The 20,791-nt window shown below is 47.7% G+C and overlaps 1 protein-coding gene across 1 annotated transcript in view; it reads left to right on the forward strand.

Annotated features, from left to right (window-relative positions):
- Positions 1 to 20,791, forward strand: part of LOC146189903 (transmembrane protein 114) — a 101,406-nt gene that overhangs the window by 18,407 nt on the left and 62,208 nt on the right.

The raw sequence follows: 20,791 nt of genomic DNA on the forward strand, positions 1-20,791 counted from the left end.
CACTAACTCCGAATGCGCGAGCAAACCCTAACAGACCTGCGTGGTGGCTGGGATGCTTCGGTATGGGTCAAAGAAGCAGGTACAGAAAGCTGCAGTATTTGAACTGGAGGATTACATCCTGGAGCATAGCTCGAAGAGTTTGCATCGGTCCTGCTGATACTCATTCCGTATTGTCAAGTCGTAGGTCATAGTACGCGCTATCTGCTGTGGTTGGACATAAAAAGCTAAAATAATATATAGGAAAAAATGAATATGAATGTCACAGTGGTGAAACCCCTCCCCGATAAGGAAGGCCCTTCTGCGTCTACTTCTTGCCAGTTACGTCTCCTCCAGACGAGCCAGAGTACATAGATTAGATAGCACCCGATTACTAACGCCAATGCCGCAGACGCACTACGCTCCCTCTGCCCGTATGTGGGAGAAATACCCTGCACTGTAGTTATCTAGAAGATAAATAAAATGCGCTCACCGCTCTCTCTTCCTTGTTGGTGCAAGGTTCTTACATGCACAGTAGCTGGTATGTCAGAGCCATCTTGCGCTAGGCGAAGAAACTAATTCGCGTTGCACCTGACGACGTATTATCTTCCACAATTCCTGGTTCCGCGTTTCCGCGCTATCATTTGATATTTCTTAAGACGACGGTGATAGTCCCGTGTACCATAAAGCCTTCATTTCACCTTCGTAAATGGAAATGGGTGCCGTGGTGTGGGAAAGTGCGAGCACTTCCAAACCGGCTACTTGTAACCGTTCAAGGGCCTGATGGGAACCCTCTCTATATATCCCTCACTTTGCCGTGGACATTTTTTGATGACCCGCCTATGTGGAAAGTCCAGCTGAAGCGGAATTTAAAAAATGAGGCCCACGAACGAAGGCATGATTTTTCCCCTTTTTCCATGCATAAACAATGCTTCCCCCCTCTCTTTCTCTTTCTGTACCGCAAGTGGAAACTTTGTTTTCGTCAAATTTAGTTCCAGTGCACACCCCTGCAAATCAGCGCATGACACGTATATGTCGTGATCACCTAAAGCGTCTGTTTGTTTGTGGGGTGGCTGGGATGTGGTCCCGCATCTTTGGGTACAGCAGCGGGGCTGACAGAAAGTGGCAGCCAAAAGTATTCGCTTTCAGGTAAAATTAGATTTGACCTGAATCTTTTCCAAAATCAAATTCCCCCAAAATCGGCTAAAGCGCAATTTTTTGCCCGAAAAGCTTTCAACGCTCAGCAGTAGAGGAGAATCAGGTGATAGAACCTAGCGAATCAGGTGATCGAACCTAGCGAACGTATGCAACCCCACGACATGCTGAGGCGTTGGAAGGCTTGGTTAAAGCTGGACATCATATCTATATACAATGGCTTTCACATGATGGGGTGACTTATGACTGCATGGTATAGTTTATTGAGGGGCTTTCATGATATCTATGTGTGAGATAAGTATCTGTGAGGTAACAGAGAAAAATCACACAGATCAAGGAAATTAGTCCATGAGCGGGTAGCAAACTGCATGTGTACCAAAGGGTATCTGCAGCGGGAGAAAGAGAGAGAGAGAAGAAACGAAGATAATTAGGCCTTTTAAGCGCGGAGTTGAACGTCCCTCAGAACGTCCCTCGAAACGTCCCTAGCACGTGTGTGCTTTGTATGACTGATAGCAGACGATATTGCCAAACGCGAAAATATACAGACGGTTTTTAACTCAGCTAATCGCGGATTATCGTGCAGCAGCAGGGCGTTTTGACAGGATTTTGTTTGCATGTGTCTAATTATTAAACGTTATTTTGCTGTGTTAAATAGGTGGCCATGCTTACGGTGGTGGTGGTTGTGGTTTGTGGGGTGTAACGTCCCAAAGCAACTCAGGCTATGAAAGACGCCGTAGTGGAGGACTCCGGAAATTTCGACCACCTGGGGTTCTTAAACGTGCACTGACATCGCAGAGCACACGGGCGCCTAACTTTTCGCCTCCATCGAAAAGCGGCCGCCGAGGCCGGGATTCGAACCCGCGTCCTTGGGAACAGTAGTCGAGCGCCGTAACCACTGCGCCGCCCCGGCGGGGTCTACTGCACAATTTGTAGTGGAGAAATACGAAAGCCTGAACGTTGCTGCTGCATAGGGTACATCGCGCGCCCCTTCGTCGCACACAACCAGCGTCCTGTTGAACGCATCGAAGTTCACCGGCGTTCTATAATTGGTTTACATGAAAGGAAAGGCGCTGACACACTTATTTCTGTGGACACCTGAAGTCCCTCGGAAAGATCAAAGGTTAAATCGGCTTCGGAATAATTGGTTCACAATAAAGGAAAGGCGCAGTATCTGTCATGCTCTGTGGACACCTGTACCGCGCCGTAAGGGAAGAGCGGAAAGTTGGAGTGAAAGTGGAGATAGAGATAGATAGATTAGATAGATAGATAGACAGACAGACAGACAGACAGACAGACAGACAGACAGACAGACAGACAGACAGACAGACAGACAGACAGACAGACAGATAGACAGATAGATTAGACAGACAGACAGACAGACAGACAGACAGACAGACAGACAGACAGACAGACAGACAGACAGACAGACGGACGGACGGACGGACGGACGGACGGACGGACGGACGGACGGACGGACGGACGGACGGACGGACGGACGGACGGACGGACGGACGGACGGACGGACGGACGGACGGACGGACGGACGGACGGACGGACGGACGGACGGACGGACGGACGGACGGACGGACGGACGGAGAGAAGCCGTAGTGGAGGGCTGCGGAGTAATTTGGACCACCTGTTGATCTTTTACGTGCATCGACATCGCACAGCACACGGATGCCTCTCCGTTTCGCCTCTATCGAAACGCAGCCGTCGGCGGTCGGGTTGGAACACGGGTGTTCCGGTACTGTATTCGAGCATCTTAACCGCTGCACACGCTAGCGGGGAAAAAAATTGGCTTCAGGCATCTGGTTTTTGTGAGAATGCAGGTAGTAGTGCTGCAGCACTAAATGCGATAATATCGGTCTCCGAAATTTTTTATATCCTTTTGCCCTCTTGCGTCGGTCATCGTACGTTGTCAGCCAATGCTTTGCTTTCAGTATTATTTCCTTAGAAACATTCACAATAGCCGATATATCCACACGCCAGCAAATTATTTGCTGTTCTGAGAAACAATAAGCTTCGATTTTTGCTCAATGGTCTGAAACTGTTTACGGTACGGTACTCGGCAGAAGATTCGTCACCCATTCGAGCTTTTTGTAGGCAGCCTAACTATACGCTTATTCGTAAGTCTATTCGCCGCTTTCCATGGCGCGTGCGCCAAGTGGATTACGTCAGCGAAGGAATGTAGCCGCTCCTGTAATGACGAACCGGCCGGTGGTTGGTTCATTGAAGAGAGGGGCCTGCTTCCCCGCATACCTGCCGAGCCAAAGCCTCGGCCTACCAGGAAGCGACCGTTCGCGTATGTAGACGCGTCATGCCCCCGGAATACCGGATCTCCCTCGAGGCTGTGGGACGCGATATCTGCGTCGTCTGCTCGCTCCGCTCCCGGGCGCCATCTTGGTTGTCTTTTCTTGCTCTCTTCGCTCGTCGTCTGCTCCGGGCAACGGTCGCAGACGACACCGCGTAGACGAAAAAGAAACCAAGATGGCGTTGGTACCCGGTCTTCTAGAGTGCCCTGCGGTGCTGTCGAGAAAGATGTGGGGAATGACAAGGTCGAGATGGCGCCGGCGACGTTTTAATGATCGTTTGTGTCAGCAGCACTGGGTTTCATTTGTCTTCTGTCTGCCTAGTTCAGCAGAACCTACCAGGCGCGAGAAGCCGGGTTGCGCCAGATGGCGTCACAGCCACCGTTGAGGAAGCTGGTGCGAAAAGTCGGCGACGTGGAATGGTGCTGACGATGTTTACGGCGGTAGGTTCATGTCATAGTCGCAGTTACCGGAAAGTTTCAGAAGCGACCTAGTCACAACTGCTGACGGAATATAATCATGGCTCGTTATTGTGTACTTTTTGGTCCCCGAGCAAAACTGTCCTCAAAGCGAGTCCTCCTTATTAACGAAGAAAGAATGTAAAATAAAAAAGCGATATCATTCAGAATTGTTTTTTTTTTTTTTTTTTTGCATAGTGGTGGCCAGTGAAGTTGAAATTTGAACATTTTTGGATCTCGAGCCCATTAGCACGGAAACAGTAATGATTGCAATAATGCGGTGCGACTTGACGTGTCAAGTGGTCGATAATAGCTTAATGGGGTATCATGGACAAATGAGTACACCTCTGCAACTGTTCATACCTGCGACATCAGCATTCGGCCCGCTGAAAGGATTGAGTTTAGCTTTCTACTTTGCACAGGCTACAGAGAGAGTTGTCTTCCTAGCCGTTCACGCAATACGGAAAATGATAAGATATGCAATTCAGGAACTTCGCACTCTAAAGCACGAAACCAGAAAATAAAATGGTCATCAATTAAAAGTCAATTACACTTGTAATTGGGTTCTTCAATAGACCTGCACTAAATGTGCGCGAAATGAAATGTCTGGGTAGGTAAGTAAACGTCACTGTCCGTATTAACTCGACAAATATACATGAACCCTAGTGGGATGTGTGCAATTCCCTCTTGTCAGCTGTCTGGACAGTGAGTTTCCATAATAACGAGGCGTAAATACATTAAAATAGCTTGGTTCGCAGAAAAATTGTCCGTAATTCGAGTCGACCATATTAACGGGAACGAGATCTGACTGTATAAGAATTCGTTCATTGCACCCGACTGCGTGCGAACGGTAGGTCTGCAACGATTGCGCCAATATGCAGACTCAACATTTGCGCATAATGCCTTCATTACAATAACGATTTGCATTGGGCAAAACTGCGCCATAATGTTTTGTAATCTTATAAGCTGCTCGAGATCGAAAGCACTAATAAAGCTTTCAGTTTGTGGACGCCTCTCCATTTTCCTAAAGCTCCGACACCCGACTATGGGTAGTCGCGATACAATCGTTCCCATCGTTTTGTAATGCCGCGTTAACCTTGTATAGGTTACAATTAGCGGCGTGCGGACGATTAGAGTACCAGTTTTATACCATGTTTGGTCAATTTATCATCAGATTAATTCGACAGAAGTTGCGCGTTATATTCAACCTCGCATAAAGAACACTTGTTGGAATATCGTCGTTGCTAGTTTATATGGAAGCATTTAAAACCCCGTTCCCGCAATAAGCTACAGGCACACAACCTTATCGATGGCCCGTCTTTAAGCGAGTAACCCGCATACTGCCTACATGATGAAGCACTATTATCATCACATCAGAACAGGAACCGCGCGAAGCCACCACCCGCTGACTCACAAACCTGCAGCAAGTCGAAATGAATGGATTACGTGCAAGGCGTTTTCTAGGCTGACAAAGTCGCATAATAACAACACGGGAACCGAACGACTTCATGAAGAGTGTGCCCAATAGCTCCTTGGGCGCATTAGTAACGAAAGGGGCGGATATTACCGACAGAACAATGTGACGTTCGAAGCCAAGCCAGTTTCCAATGGGATCTGACGGAGGCGGCTTCAAGGTCACCGTTGAAGGTATGTCTACGAGTTTTATACGTTCAAAAAGGCAGCGCCCTATACACTTTGTCTGGGCGTGCGTCCAAGAGGACCTCGTAATTGCGGCGTGAGCGCGTATGTACGCGGACGCCTCCTGACTGCTTGTTGCTCAGCCTTTCCTTAGCACATCAAAAGGTGCTTATCGAGAGGGATTCCAATAAACACGGCTCGCTTGGGCAGCGAATGTCGTCTGCAAGGATGCGAGGACGCATGCCCAATCTGACCGAGAAAGAACTGGGATGAAAAAAATGTTTTCGGAAAAGTCTAGTACGTAAAACCGTCCGCACAAGACGCCAGAGTAAACTCCTCTCTTTCGTTCGGTTGCCTTACTTTCCTTCTTCCTTTTTTACGCTTCATCGCTTAAGTTACTGCATTCCTTCATTTCCATTTGCCTCACGTTCTCCACACGTCATCTGCATATTTCTTTAGGGGTACTGCAAGTGACAGGATCTGATCCCCACCGTCAAGATTATCATATATGAGCGTAGATTACCTACGTAGATTGCTTTCACCACAGTCACCTTCTCGCTAGTCTTCTGTCGGTGAGCGCGTTACCCACAGAAAAGGGTCATTTGAACGTGTTTATTCGCGGCTTCCTTATAGTTAGCAACGTGTTTCGAGGTTCCCCAAGCTTGTCGCAGTGGATTCCCCTTCTTTTTCACAGAACAGCGCTAATAAAGACGCAGAAGGGGGCACGAAACATCCTGCTTGTTTTCCGCAGTTTTCTTGCATGGTGCCCCGCCGGGGTGGCGCAGTGGTAAGACGCCCGACTACTGTGCCGGAGTTCCCGGGTTCGAACCCGACCTCGGCGGCTGCGTTTCGGTGGAGGCGAAACGAAGTGGCGTCCGTGTGCTGTGCGATGTCAGCGCACGTTAAAGATCCCCAGGTGGTCGAAATTACTCCGTAGCCCTCCACTACGGCTCCCCTTTCTCTCTTTCCACTTTCACTCCCACCTTCACCCCTTCCCTTACGGCGCGGTTCAGGTGTCCACAGAGCAAGTGTGACAGATACTGCGCCTTTCTCTTCCTGTGAACCAACCAACCAACCATGTCACCACTAGCGCTTTCTTTTTTCCTTTTTTTTTTTAGGTTTAACGTCCCAAAGCGACTCAGGCTATGAGACACTGTAGTGGAGGGCTCCGGAAATTTCGACCACCTGAACACCGCGGCCGCTTTTCGATGGATGGTGAAAAGCAAGGCGTCCGTGTGTTGTGCGATGTCAGCACACGAACCCCAGGTGGTCGGTCGAAATTTCCGAAGCCGGTATTCGATCCCGAGTTCTTCACCAAGGTCAGGTAACTGTCGAGCTGTGAACAATAATAATAGGTTCATAGGAATGTAAAGGCGCAGTATCTGTCACACTTGCTATGTGGACACCTGAACCGCGCCGTAAGGGAAGGGATGAAGGTGGGAGTGAAAGTCGAAAGAGAGAAAGGGGAGCCGTAGTGGAGGGCTACGGAGTAATTTCGACCACCTGGGGATCTTTAACGTGTGCTGACATCACACAGCACACGGACGCCTCTTCGTTTCGCCTCCATCGAAACGCAGCCGCCGTGGTCGGGTTCGAACCCGGGAACTCCGGACAGTAGTCGGGCGTCTTACCACTGCACCACCCCGTGTCGAGCTGTGATAATTCACCTGATAATTCACCTCAGTGAGTTCACAGCCCAGAGATATATGAGCGCAGGCGTACAATTCACTTTGGAGTAGCGTTCACCGCGTCACGGTGTCCTCGATTGTCCCGCGCACCCGCTGCACCCCCCGCGCGCGTATTGTCCGGAAAAGGGCCGCTCGGGGGCGGAAGGTGCGTCGGCGCTCTAAGCACCCTCCTCCTCTTCCTCAGTTTCAAGGAGGCTAGCGGCGCACAACAATGACAGGCGCCGAGGACCTTGAACCGAAATGAAAGGAACGCCGAGGCAGCCATTCGGAAACGAAGAGGTCTTGAAGCAGGGATCGTGTGCATCGAGCGACGATGAGTGGGAGATGATGGCCGGACCGCTGGGGACGTCGCCCGTCGGAACATGTCCTTGGAAAGTTGCGCGTACCGCTAGGCGCTAGACATCTTTCAAAGCACAGCAGTCGCAAGCTGTACCCGCTGCATCCACGCATAGTCCCAATTTCTTCAAAAGACAACGCTTAACGAACAGTTTGAGACTGCCATATGGAGACAAGTCCTCTTATCGAAACGTTGGATAGCGGATGGTTGTTGTTGTTGTGGCTGTATGGGAAGAAGGAAAAGAAAATGCACGGGCCTGCTACTGGCTTTGTAGCTGAGCCATCTCCGCTGCCTCGTGCAGACAGAAGAGAAAATAGAGAAGAAAGAAAAGGAAGAGGGAGAGAAAGACGCGCGCCGCAACAACAGCCGTCGTCCACCACCGAAGAGGTGGCGGGTGCAATGACGGCCTACAACAGGTAAAAATTGCGGCAGTGACCTACCTGTCCCAGCCTCATCAGGGGAGTGATAGCGGATGGGGATTTCAACTCAAAAGTCTTTTCAACTACCGGCTCCTCTTTCTCTCTTTCCACTTCAACTCCCACCTTCCTCACTTCTCTTACGGCGCGGGTCAGGTGTCCACAGAAACTAGTGTGACAGATACTGCGCCTTTCCCTTCCTGTGAACCAATTATTATTATTTTCGTTTCAATATTCCATCTCCCTCCTCACTATCTTCGAAATGACATTGACGATTGCTCCATAGAGGAGTAATCCTCAGTTATCCTTGTTGTCCAGTAAAATCGGCTCAATGCAGCCTTTCCTGTCCCTATTTTGTATCAGAATATGCTTTGACTGTTGATAAATACGGACGTATAGGAAGCAAATTTTTCTCTCTTTTTTTTTTTCGCCATTCTGATCCAGACTAGGGAAGCTGTGTAGTAGACTAGAGTGGCGATATTCGTTTTCTTAGTTACGTCGTTTGGATTTTCTTTTGTCGTTTCTTGTGCGACAAATGAAGTCTACTGGGTTGGAAAGAAAAAGTGACCTTATAATAGTCACGTGTGTAGTCCTTCGTTTCCTCTACTGTGAAACAGAAAGTCTCCGCTTTTACGCCACGGCAGTGTAGTTATAGAAACAGCCGGTGCTGGCGGTACGTCTGTTCTATTTTATTTCTTGTTCTTTTCTAATTTATAAGTGTGCCGCTTTCGGAGAATGTTGTCCTTTTATCATAACGGGAAGTAATCCACGATAGCTTCAGTTCTCCGGTGTTCTCGATAGCCTGTCGGTGAAATATGTATGCTCTCATTGCTACCGCTAGAGTATCGCTTGAAGATGATCCAATATGTAGAATTCAACTCCCCGAAGCGACTCAGGATATGAGGTACTCCGTAGTGAGGACTTCAGAACAATTCATATCATTCGATGTTCATTAATGTGCACTCACATCCCAGAACACACAAGCATTTCGGCAGCATCGAAATGCGCCCGCCGAGTTAAATGAATGAAAATTAAAGCTATTTTGATATGTAAATGCAGATTAGCGGCATCAAATACGTGGTCTAAGATTCAAACCAAATAGGAGAGAGAAAAAGAGAGAGAGATGATAAATATTTCTTACTGTCACGGTCCACTTGGAAAAACGAACCAAAGCGGACTTCAAAATATTCGTGGTGTCCTACATTGCTTCACCGGTTCAGGTGGGCCCGGCCGGCGAAACCGCTAAACGCTCTCTCAGGTCTGCCCTCTTTTCTTCTGGAACCTTAATTTACCCCAAACTCCACGTTTTCTCGTATACTACAGGAATACAAACATGAACCGTTAGAGACAGCGTAATGGACTTGCCAGGGTCACCCACAAGTACGGCTACATTGTGTCCGCATGACCGCTTCTCCGTGTTTCCACTGCCGCACCCGGTAAGCTTGTTCGAGAACAGGTTTGCACTGGACAGAGGGAGCGCGAGCTAAGCGCAAGTTGTCGCTGACGGCACTTTCGTGAGGACTCCCTAGCGGTACCTGTCACCCGCGGCAGGCCGTGACACCTTGAACGTGCGGTTAACGATCGTCGAGAATAGCACGATGTGTTTGAAGACAAGACACCGCAAAAGTAGTCCGGCCCCCTGATGGACTACCGGGGGAGGAAGACGTGTCGTGGTTGTGACCTTCATCACGGACCGCTTGTCCGCTTCTCGAGGCCTTCTGTCTCCTCCTCTCCCATTGAAGCATTTCTTTCGTCGCAGCCTTCCATCAAGACCAATGCTGCAATCATTTGTACTCGGACGCCTATGCATCTCAATAATTCATTGCTGTACGTGCTTTCAAAATGGCTGCACAGTCACGAGTCAGGGATCGAGGAAGCTTTGTGACGTTAATCACATCATTCGGCGATCTCTCCTGACCTGTATTTGACTAATAAGCATCGTTTAATAAAGACAGGCTACGCAGGGTGGCTCTTGAATCTCCGCATCAATTGAGTTCACTCGTTCTAAGGGTGGCTTATCGTAGCATCTTAACAAAGGAAGAGAGCACTTATTTTAGTCGTGTTAATTTAAGGAAGTGTAGACAGTGGTGAGGGCCAGCCTTGCGCTAGTGACAATCAAGCAGGCTTATAATTAATTGTATACGCGTTTCGATAGAGGCGAAGCGCAAGGCGCTTCACCTCTGCACCATGTCAGCTCATTTTAAAGGTGGCCGAAAATTTCCGAAGCCCTCTATACGGTGTCCCTCATAACCAGTTGCGCTTGGACGTTTAATTAGCGCCATAAGCCAAAATCACATCATTACTATGATTTGAAAGCTGCAAGTCTCAACTCTGCAGTAAGGGACGTCGGTTTCACTTAAAAATCTTTAACTTGTTTTGACTAAAACTGGGAAGACCCGCTTAAGGCGTCACTGCCTTGCCGCAAAAACTTTTTTTTTTTTTTTTACATTTAAAAAATTTTGTCGTGACAGGCTTGGCTAGCTATGGGCTCTGGCACGCAAATTATGTTTCAATATACATCGCTAAAGTATGTTGCAAACGACACATGGAATAATGGAGTGGACGCACAAGTCACTTTTGTGAACTCAGTCATCTGCTTTTGGCTGGCTGAGTAAAAACGATGCTGTCTGCGTTTTGAAGTCATCTAATTCGGAACGCATCTGAGAGAAACAGGCACAGCGGTAACTACGGAGGCGAACATTTAAGCGAAAGCAAGGCAAAAACACGGAACATTTCTTGGCAACGAAGGGAAGCTTGGCTACAGTTGCAAGGCGACGTGTATGTGCGGAGTTATGGGCCACTCTCGGAGGGTTTATTTGGGCTTTGGGGGAAGGGGGCCGCCCAATTGAACCATGTATTTCTTGGGTCATTTTCATAAATAAGAAACGTGTTCAGCATGGCTTTTTGAGGTAAAATCTTTGGCATGTGATAGAACCGTGGCTATGGCCGTGACCCCATCCGCTTGTGGACAATGGTGTCCACAAGACGGCTGTTCTCAACCGCTGGGGTGCCATTCCGACAGGTTTGAAAGTTGACGGCTCGCTCTCGTAGCACTCCGCATTTGCTCTTCGTATCACAGTTCCGCACGGACGCACGAGATGCTTCAATGTTGATTCGTTTGATCAAAACGAAGAGATGCGTCCATTCTTCGCAACTCAAGGCCGGGTGCGCTCAAGACAGTCTTGACAGGTGGCCTCGCTACGGGAAGTCAAGCTGGTGATTTTCTTTTAGCGTAGAGGCATTCTGCGATGCGTAAATGCCAGTCCGCAGTGACGTCCCAGCTATCTTTTGACCTTCTTACCTCACGGATTGAGGCGCTGACGGATAGAGCTCGCATAGAGAGTTGATGCCTGCTAATTGCTGGAATTAAAACAGTTTAAGAACGATGAATACCAGAAGACAAGCACATCAGAAGTATGTTGATGTCGCAGTAACAAATACCTTACATCGGGATGCTCACATTGTTAACATCTTTGTAGCCTTCCGAAAACTATGCTTTCTTAAATATAAACGAAAACAAGCCCCTGCTGCAACAAAGTATTTAGATTATACGTCTCATTATTTTTTTTTGTCTACATACCGTACTACTGATTCACCAACAACTTTAATGAATGACCATGATGTGCAGAATTTGGAATCTCGACGAAAAATTCTGCGACTCAAATTTTTCATTGTGTTGAGAAATAACATGCGATCAATGACCTACACCCAAAACCACAAGTCACGCGAGAAACACGACATTGTCATGCCCCAGTCGCTTACCCCTTATCGCACCAGAACCATCGTCTTCAAATATTGTTTTTTTTTTTCGTTGAACTATAATTGAGCGGAATAAACTTCCATTAAATTTAATAACGAGCTCTGATGCCATCACTAGCCTATTATGAATATTTTTATCGTGTCTGAAATTCTGTCACAATGTATTTTCTGTATCTTATTTCCCATACTTGTGTTTGGTTTGGTTTGTGGGGTTTAACGTCCCAAAGCGACTCAGGCTATTAGAAACGCCGTAGTGGAGGACTCCAGAAATTTCGACCGCCTGGGGTTCTTTAACGTGCACTGGCATCGCACAGCACACGGGCGCCTTGCTTTTCGCCTCCATTGAAAAGCGGCCGCCGAGACCGGGATTCGATCCCGCGGCCTTGGGAACAGTAGTCGAGCGCCGTGAGCACTGCGCCACCCCGACGGGGTATACCTGTGTTTAATTACATACGTGTGTACAGATATATTTGTTTCTTTTTTAGTTTGTGTACAGGAAATTATTCTCGTTTATTTTCATGTTTACTGCTCCTCCTGCCTGAACCTACCGATGCTGGCAGTATTAAATGAATGAATAAATAAATAAACAACCGCAGCTTTGACACGTGGCCTTCACTTTCCTGTCGCTTTTGCACAATTTTTATTAGAGTGAGCAGAAGGTTGTTTTTTTCGGATCAAGTTAGTGGAAAGGTCGATATCTCATAACTGTCTCACGGAGCACCGTGCTGGCACTTTGGCCGACTGGAGTCGTGCACCTGGCATTCTACACTAGGTGGCGGTTCAGAGAAAGACCGGATAAATTCGATGGAAAAGAAATAGAGTGTGGAATTATACCGTAAGTGGAAAAGGCAGATCAGGAAGGAAGCTTTCTTCGATAACTCGGGAGGCAGTGCCCTACGTTTTGAAGCTAGATCAGGGTGTCTTAGAACACGCAGCTATAAAAAGACATTTAACAAAGAATGATGACACATGTGCAGTATGTGGTAAATCCCCAGAAACAATTAACCATAATATACTCGAATGTGATGGCATCCATCCGCAGTCACTCTTCCCGAATCTCTGGGGTTTATAGATACCAGTGGCCGGGTGAATGAACCTGCGGTGGAAGCTGGCAAAAAACGATTGGAAGATTGGTGGCTTAAAAGCAGAAAAACAATGTTAGTAATGTAAAAAGAAAAATTCGATAGAATGATGGTACAGTTAACCAAATCTAAAACAATAATTAAGATATAGGGAGAAAAATGAGCATGATAGCTGCTGCTACCACCCCGTTTCAAAGGGGACGCTCCTATATTCCATCCATTCATCCATCCATCCGGCGATTGCTTCCTCGGAGATCACCTTCAGAGCGATCACAACACACCGTTCGTCGCTGCAGGACATAAGCGACGCAATTAGTCCAGTTTCACTCGGCTGTTGATCGAAGCGTAGTAATCTTACTGCTCAGTGGTAGTAACCCTTTCGAGGACCACCGCGGACTCAAAGAGCAGCGACCGGCACAAAGTTACGCATGAGCGACGCCGCGGGTTTCGTAAGTCGTCATCAGCCGCTAAACGCTCGCGATTCGTGCGGACTTTTTGTCACGGCGAATCGTGACGATGCACTGCGGCGCTCTTGTTTCTTTTTATTGCATGCGCTCCTTGCCGGCAGTGCCATCTGCTACTGCACACTTCCGGTCGCGGCGCAGAACAAGTAAAAATGCGTGCACTGCAGCAGCAGCAGCAGCAGACGACAGCGTCTGAGTCGCGATCGTCTGCTTGGCGCCATTGAGCTAGCTGTTATTTTGTATGCGTGGCGGCAGACGACGACAATGGCCCTTTCCTTCCTTTGGTGCATGCACGACCGACGCGTTGGTGTTGACGCATTTTGTCTCGACACGACTTCGTTCTCCTCTCCGTCAACTTTTCGTGACGCGCCGGAGAGAGGCAGGCTGCTTGCGTGTAATGCGTGCGCACGAACGTGCGTCTTCTTGAGGCCTCTTTCGGCTAGTGCCATCTTCCGGTTGCCGCGGCAGTAGTCGGGTTTTCTTGAGCACTTCCTTCACCATTCTTGTTTCTCTTCCACGAAGCTTCCGTTAGCTTATGTCATAAATGACTAAAATCTGTTGCGGCATAACGAAACAAGTAAATGAAGGAAAAGGAACATGGTGCTCCTCACGCGAAAGAATACCGTAAACGTTGCAAAAACGTTGGAGCAGTGTCGTCAAAGGCTGAAATCATTACAAATTGTTTAAATCGACTGCTTCATAAAGCACAGTCAGTGTACCGCACAGTAGTCAAACCAGGCGCCTATTTTCGTAGCAGACGCTAAAAGCGTGCCGGACTTGCGGAAATATGCGATCAAATGAAACCATAAAAATTAAAAGTACAACTTAATGGACAGCAGACGCCCGATAACGTTGCGGGCAATTTCCCAACTAACTTTCCTGCGTCTAGGAAGTTTCACATTCTGCCCCCCATGGAGGTTCAAACGCCTTGACTGGAAACAAGCAGTGACCTCTGTATGTCGACGCGAGCACGATCAACGCGTTGTCGTTGATGGATGCTGACGTTACCCGTCTAGAGATCACCCTCTTCCGCCTTGTTCTTAGGGCTGCTAACGCCAGGGTTCACGTATAACGCGTCATCACGACAAGTGACGTCTAGCCAACGTAGTTTTCCTGGACGTCATTATGCCGGCATCCGCATTACAGCATGCAGTCATTGCATTCTTTTATTTGGTTTTCGCTGACATGTCCTGTCAGCGCGTGTTACATTGGGTGGAAGCATATTACATCACTCTTGAGGGCGGAACTGGCGAACTATTTGAAGATCAGCTTAACGGGATTATGTCACTGTCAAAGTGGTGGTGTATAGTAGAAGTAGAAAGGCTATGTTGTAAGAAGTACATGTGTTCAAATATACATTTGAGCTCGGCCAAACGTCGCCTGACTTATCAGGAACTCCTGAAAAAGTTATTATTGCAAATTTTCGAGGCATCTCTGGAACGCGTTGGAGCTACGGGTAGGAAAAAAGTTGATAGACATGCGGCAGAATTAGCCCGGTAATAACCTTCTGGAATCTGCTGGCCTGCTTTAATATACAGTAGAAATGATCGCGTTGGTGGTCGGTTCACAACAGCTAGCAACGAACTTTCTGTAAGTTGAGGTGAGGTTGTTGCTAGCTGCAAAGGGGGGGGGGGGGGGGGGAGGTGCACATTTTCCCGGCAATTGCTCCACCGTACCGACACTTAAATATTAAATAACAATTGCAAATCAAGCACATACCTGAGGCTCGGCTGATCTAAATCGCTATACACACAATCACGCACAACCATTTCCGGTTGTTTTTGTGGGGTTTAATGTCCCAAAGAGACTCAGGCTATGAGAGACGCCGTAGTGGAGGGCTCCAGAAACTTGTATCATTGCTCACTGTTCGGGGCTGTAGAAGGGAGGTTATACACTCGCATGTGTCGTTTATGGTCAGTAATTCGAAATAGCCGGGTTCGATATATTCAGGGCCAACTACAATTACATAACATAGTAGTACTACACTTCCAGTACTACGAAGCAAAATGCTTATTTATCGGTGTAGTATCTGCTGGAGTGCTGGTAGTCAAGAAGCTTACGCGACCTAATAGTAGTCACGTCCACACCCGATTCGTTGCTTAGCTTGTTGTCAATGGAAATGTCATGATCGGCAGCGCCCCATAACATCCTTTGTTGTTTAAGTCAACAACATCGTTAAGAACACGAGTATCGTATTCCAAAAGAACGCAATCCACGCTAAGTCACTCGTTATTGTTAACATTATTGATTTATTCTTGCTTCTTGCAAGCCGCCCTTTCTCTGAACGCAAACCGGAACAACCGTGCCGACTTCGCATTATACCTTAAGGCTCTACTGATTAAGATGTATACCCTCACCCTTATGCCTCTACGGGCTCTTCCGTGTTTCGTATGCACGTTCCTTAAACCACAACTGCGCCTGCTTGTTGACGTCTGTGCTGAGATTAACGCCGTCTGATCCCCTGCTGAATAAGAGACTAAGGCACGCACCGACTGCCCCCTCGCCTGCCCACCGGCATGCACCACCCTTAATCTCGAATCTCAGTGGTAACTCTCTGTAATCCGCTTCGGTGGACTTTGTGCAGGAACCATGCCCGGAATGGCGGAACAGTGCGCACTTATAGTGTAGCGGGTGGCAGCGCCCTCTATCGGTCAACTGCTTCCCTGTGGAGACGGGGGGAACGAGGGTTAGCGAAAGCCTATTTCCTCACCCCATTCACCGCTTCCTGTGCCGGCTTGGTTAGCGCTGTGGCTGCTTTGAGATCGGCAAGGACGCTTCGCTGATGTCCAATCCGCGGCCTCGCGACCGGAACGACGACAGCGAGTTTAATTCGCGGCCCGGTCTGCTGGACAAACATTGCAGCGGTGGCGACAGGCAGCCCCCTCTACCACCCTCACCTACTTGTTTCCTCCTCTCATCCTATACAGAGTCTTGTGAACGTATGCGTGCCCTGAAAACCTGCGTAGCGTGTAAGATTAATCGATAAATAGTATAGATTAGCGCTCTTAAGCTCGGCAACGCAATAATGCTATATCATCTCGCTGTTAAGTCCAAATCCCAACTTTCGGCGTTTATAAATCCAGAACGCCAGTTTTGGTTTTCTATCTTCGTCACCTCCACCGGCCCTCGAATAGAAAAGCCGCAGCGGCCGCTTTTCGATGGAGGCGGAAAGCAACCCCTGGTGGTCGAAATTTCTCATATATGATAAACGAATCAGGCTATCCCCTGGGTAGTTTCTAGACGTTAAACCACATAAACTAAATAAATCAAACCGTCCTCTAGTCTTCGTTTTGCTTGCGCATAATTGTAACCGTATAATAACGGAAGGTCACCTGGTGACGGCAGTGCCATTCGCTAAGGACGCTCAGTAACTTAATAAGAGCATCTGCCTTTTCCACATACCACACTTATTCTCTTCCATTTCCCCTATGTTCTGAATCAGCCTTCACTCGTTTCCCACTCCAACGGAATACGAATATTCTTTTGATACGTCCGCAGGAATTTTAGTATTCTGCGATCAGTCTAAAATTGTTCGCTACCTCATGTCGTTATTGCGAGCTTCGGAATTTTGTATGAGGAAACGTTAGCTTCCGAAAGCAGCACAAAGCGCCAAAGACGAGGACAAAGAATGCATGCGTTATGCTCGAGCGTTTACGGTATATTTCAGACCTGCGGCGTGCCGCGGCTTCGGCGCCCTCTTTGCTCAGGCGGCGTCAAACTAGCAGGGACAGTTCAGCGAACCGGAAGATTACCCAGAATCAGGGAGGCAAGAAATACGCGCAAAAAAAGAAAGAAAAGACGTCCACAGTAAATCGCGCGCCAAAAGAACGCGCAGGGCTTTCTACGAGTTGCGCTGTGCGCGCGAGCATTTTCCTGCGTTGCGACCTGTCAGCCAGCGTCTGCTTGTTCGACAGGGAAAGAGGGAGAGGAGGAAAGGAATTAAATGCGTAGTCGTAGCCAAGTGTCCCGCGAGGTGGCGGCATTATCGATGGTTCCAGAACGCTTTTTAGAAAGAACAGACCCCCCCCCCCCCCCCCCCCCCCCCCACCGTGCTTATCCTTAATTCCTGTAACGGGGTGGGTGACATTGGATTTCGTATCCGGCTAGAAAGCTAAAAGGCGCCAAGGCGAACAAGTGCGATATGTTCGAGCGAGTGTTGACCTGTTGCAAGAGTGAAAAATTCCAGTTTTGTCGGCTGCTTTGGCGGATAGGTCGACGGCTACGCGCTGCAAATGTTTGTTTCCCGTGTTTTCGTGATATGTTCTCGTTGTTTGTCAATTCGGGCTCAATGCGAGATATTAAAATTACTAGTATATTTGCCTCGCCATAAATAGACAGTTCATTTTTAAGCTGGTTAAGGAGAAAGATTGCTTTGAGCGAATCACAGGTAATTCTGGCCTGCTCATTTAGTGCATGGCGTTTTCCTTTTGCATTGCGTTTCTCTTTTGGAAGTAACTCCTAATTGGTCAGTTACGTTCGTGGAAGGAGCGGCATCTTTGTGGTCTCATATTTCCGCAGACCACTAAGTTTGCCGTGTTCATAGCGAGATTTTTTTTCTCGTTAAGTGCACATAATAGACGTCCCTAATCAAACCGACTGCAACGCCATGGGGTCAAAGAGCAGAAAAAACAAACAAACAAACAAAAAAAAAGAACAATGACGCTGTTTCTCTCTCCAAAACTTCAGGTCGGTGAATAATGTTACCAATGCAACGCACGTAGGAACCCGGCCGTGTTCAATTAAATCATTATGGTTATCTAATTTATTTGTGTTTTCTTCTGTCAAATGATGCATTACACGTTACAATACATGAATCACCGCGTGGTATTCGCTTACGGCCGCCAAATAATTTACAGTTGAATTATTGCCTGGTTGTTCTTTTAGTTTCACCACCGGAACGGTGGCTGTGACCTGTAGCTTCTGTTTAAGGTCGTTTGAGGCACGGAAAAAGGGGCAATGTAATCGATAATACGTTGTCTTAATTGACTAGATACATAATGAAGTGTACTTCAATGCTAGAATGAGTAAACAGCGCAGATCAGTTATATTGCGATATTGTCGCTTTCCTTGAATCTCACGTGACCTAAACATCAAATATATGCCACCGCCATCGTTCAGTTAATGAAACCGAGGAACCATCAAAACATGCAATTATTAAGCGGTTATTATTATTAAGAGGAAAGTATACAACAGCTACATCTTGCCTGCACTTACCTGTGGGGCTGAAACGTGAGGGCTAACAAAGAGGGTTCTGCTTAAGTTGAGGATAACGCAGAGGGCTATGAAAGAAAATGGTAGGGGTAACATTAAGAGATAGGAAACGTGCAGAGTGGGTCAGAGAAATAACTCAAGTCGCGGACATTCCAGTGGAAATCAAGAAGAAATGGGCATGGGCAAGACATGTAGCGCGAAGAAAGGATAACCGATGGTCGCTTAGGGTAACAAACTGGATTCCAAGGGAAGGAAAGCGTAGCAGGGGGCGGCGGAGAGTTAGGTGGTCGGATGAGTTTAAGAAGTTCGCAGGGGTCAAGTGGATACAGCTAGCACAGGACCGGGTTAATTGGAGGAATATGGGAGAGGCATTCGCCCTGCAGTGGGTATAGTCAGGCTGAGGATGATAAAGCGGTCGTAGGCGGATATTCACGGGGTATACTCTGTATGTATAGTTAGGTCTAATGCACCCTTTAAAAGAACAAAAAGCGCAGATTACGTGTCTGGTTTTTGAAACGTCAAGGGCTCTGAATGAAGCTGAGCGGTCTTACTGGCTCTCTGACTGATAGGATATTTTAAAATCTGATTGGTACCAGCCGGACGTTTGAGATGTCTTTTTCTTTTGGTTCGTAGGAGAAGGGTTGATATCATGAGCTCTCTCTAAATAAAAAATAGCTGTCAAGATTGCAGTGCACTGAGCGGCACTTAGCGCTTAGCACAACGTGATCTAAGAACTTCATGCTTACGGAGTTCATCGCGATGGTGCATATTTCGGCTGATTATCATACCGCACTATTGTCAAGGAAAAAGAATGATGATCATACGAACAAAAGGAGGGGAAAAACACTGGTGGTTCTCGTATGGTCTTGACCAGTATGACCTGTTCCTGGCAGATTTGTGTCACTAGTGGAAATCACCGTTATTTACGGCCAAGTTAGCCGACTGGTGCCTCAGGCGATAACTACTTCTGACTTAAAGGAAAGCAGTTTGTTTCAAACGCTTGCACACGGAGCGCCGCGTTCCACGCCAGCCGTTTTCTTTTCAAAAACACGCGCAGACGATCTAGGACGCCTTAGCAGACGGCAGTGAAAGAGGTGCCATTTTTTTTTCCTTCCGCGCCGTCTGCTACACAACCAGTCAGCGGGTACGCCGTCTGCGTTGAGGAAGGCGTTGCGGGTGCTTTGGCAGATAAGCACGTGAGCGGCGTTTCGGGCTCTTGAAAAGCTCGAAAACAAGGGAGGCTGGCTTTTCCGTGGAAAACCGATAATGGTACCTGCCGTCCGTGGAGTGTCATGGCGGCTCCAGGTAACCGCGTCTCCGCAATCGCGTATCTTCTACTCGCTTCACTCCATGCCCTACGCAATCTGCTCAGCTCTCTTTCCCGTGGGAAACCCTTTTCCAGGGGAAAAATACTTCTCTAAATTTCTCTACTGCCGTTTTATTTGTTTGACAATTCCAAATTACTTAAATATCTGCATATAAAGCACACGAAAAAATCACGGCCGGACGTGGCTGCCCGCCGCCTCTTGCCGCTCTTGTCCGGCCGCGGAAAAACTAGGCGTAGTTAAATACTCCTTTTCCGGGGGCCGCTACGAAATTGAGGCAGGAGAGGAGTTTGACAAGCCAGTTATGATCAGCTTAGTTTGTCCGTACTCTCTATCAGTCCTTTCTAGTTCATGCAGGTTGCGTCAGTCTGTGAATTCTCATACTCAATGTTAGGCTGATCAACGCGCTGATTTTGAAGTGTCCAAGTTGGGATAGAGAGCAGAGTTGCACATGGCGAGTTTGGCAACTAAAGAAAGAGTTGAGGCGCAAACTGCGAACGTGAATACCAATTGCACTAGTCTTCGTTCGGAATGTACAGAGTTCTTGAGATGCCGATGACATACTTTCTCGAACACTGTCGCAATAACATTCAAGTGGTGCGGAAAAAAAAAAAAGAATTGCGCCAAAGTCTTATTATTATTATTTTTTTTTTACTTCGGGCATACCATGGCCTCGCAATTCGCAGCCATTGGTCCGCGAAATACTCTCATGAACAATCTCTCGAAGGTAATTGGCATGGACCGGGAGACGTGATTGAACTGCAGAATAATACACACTTCGGAATATATATGTGTAAGCGCTCATTTAAACGATATTTCTCCTTATGTGCAAACGTCCTTCGTGCGACATTGGAACTAAGGAATTCGATTTACTTCATTTTCGTGGTTTACAAAAAAAAAAAAAATGGCTCAGACTTGGAACGGTTCAGTGAACCGTCACGTCCCAAATTAATTTCGTAATGGCGACATTGTT

Source organism: Amblyomma maculatum, chromosome 5 (genome assembly GCF_055883805.1).
Source record: "Amblyomma maculatum isolate TAMU_Amacu chromosome 5, ASM5588380v1, whole genome shotgun sequence".
Taxonomy (NCBI): Eukaryota; Metazoa; Arthropoda; class Arachnida; order Ixodida; family Ixodidae; genus Amblyomma; species Amblyomma maculatum.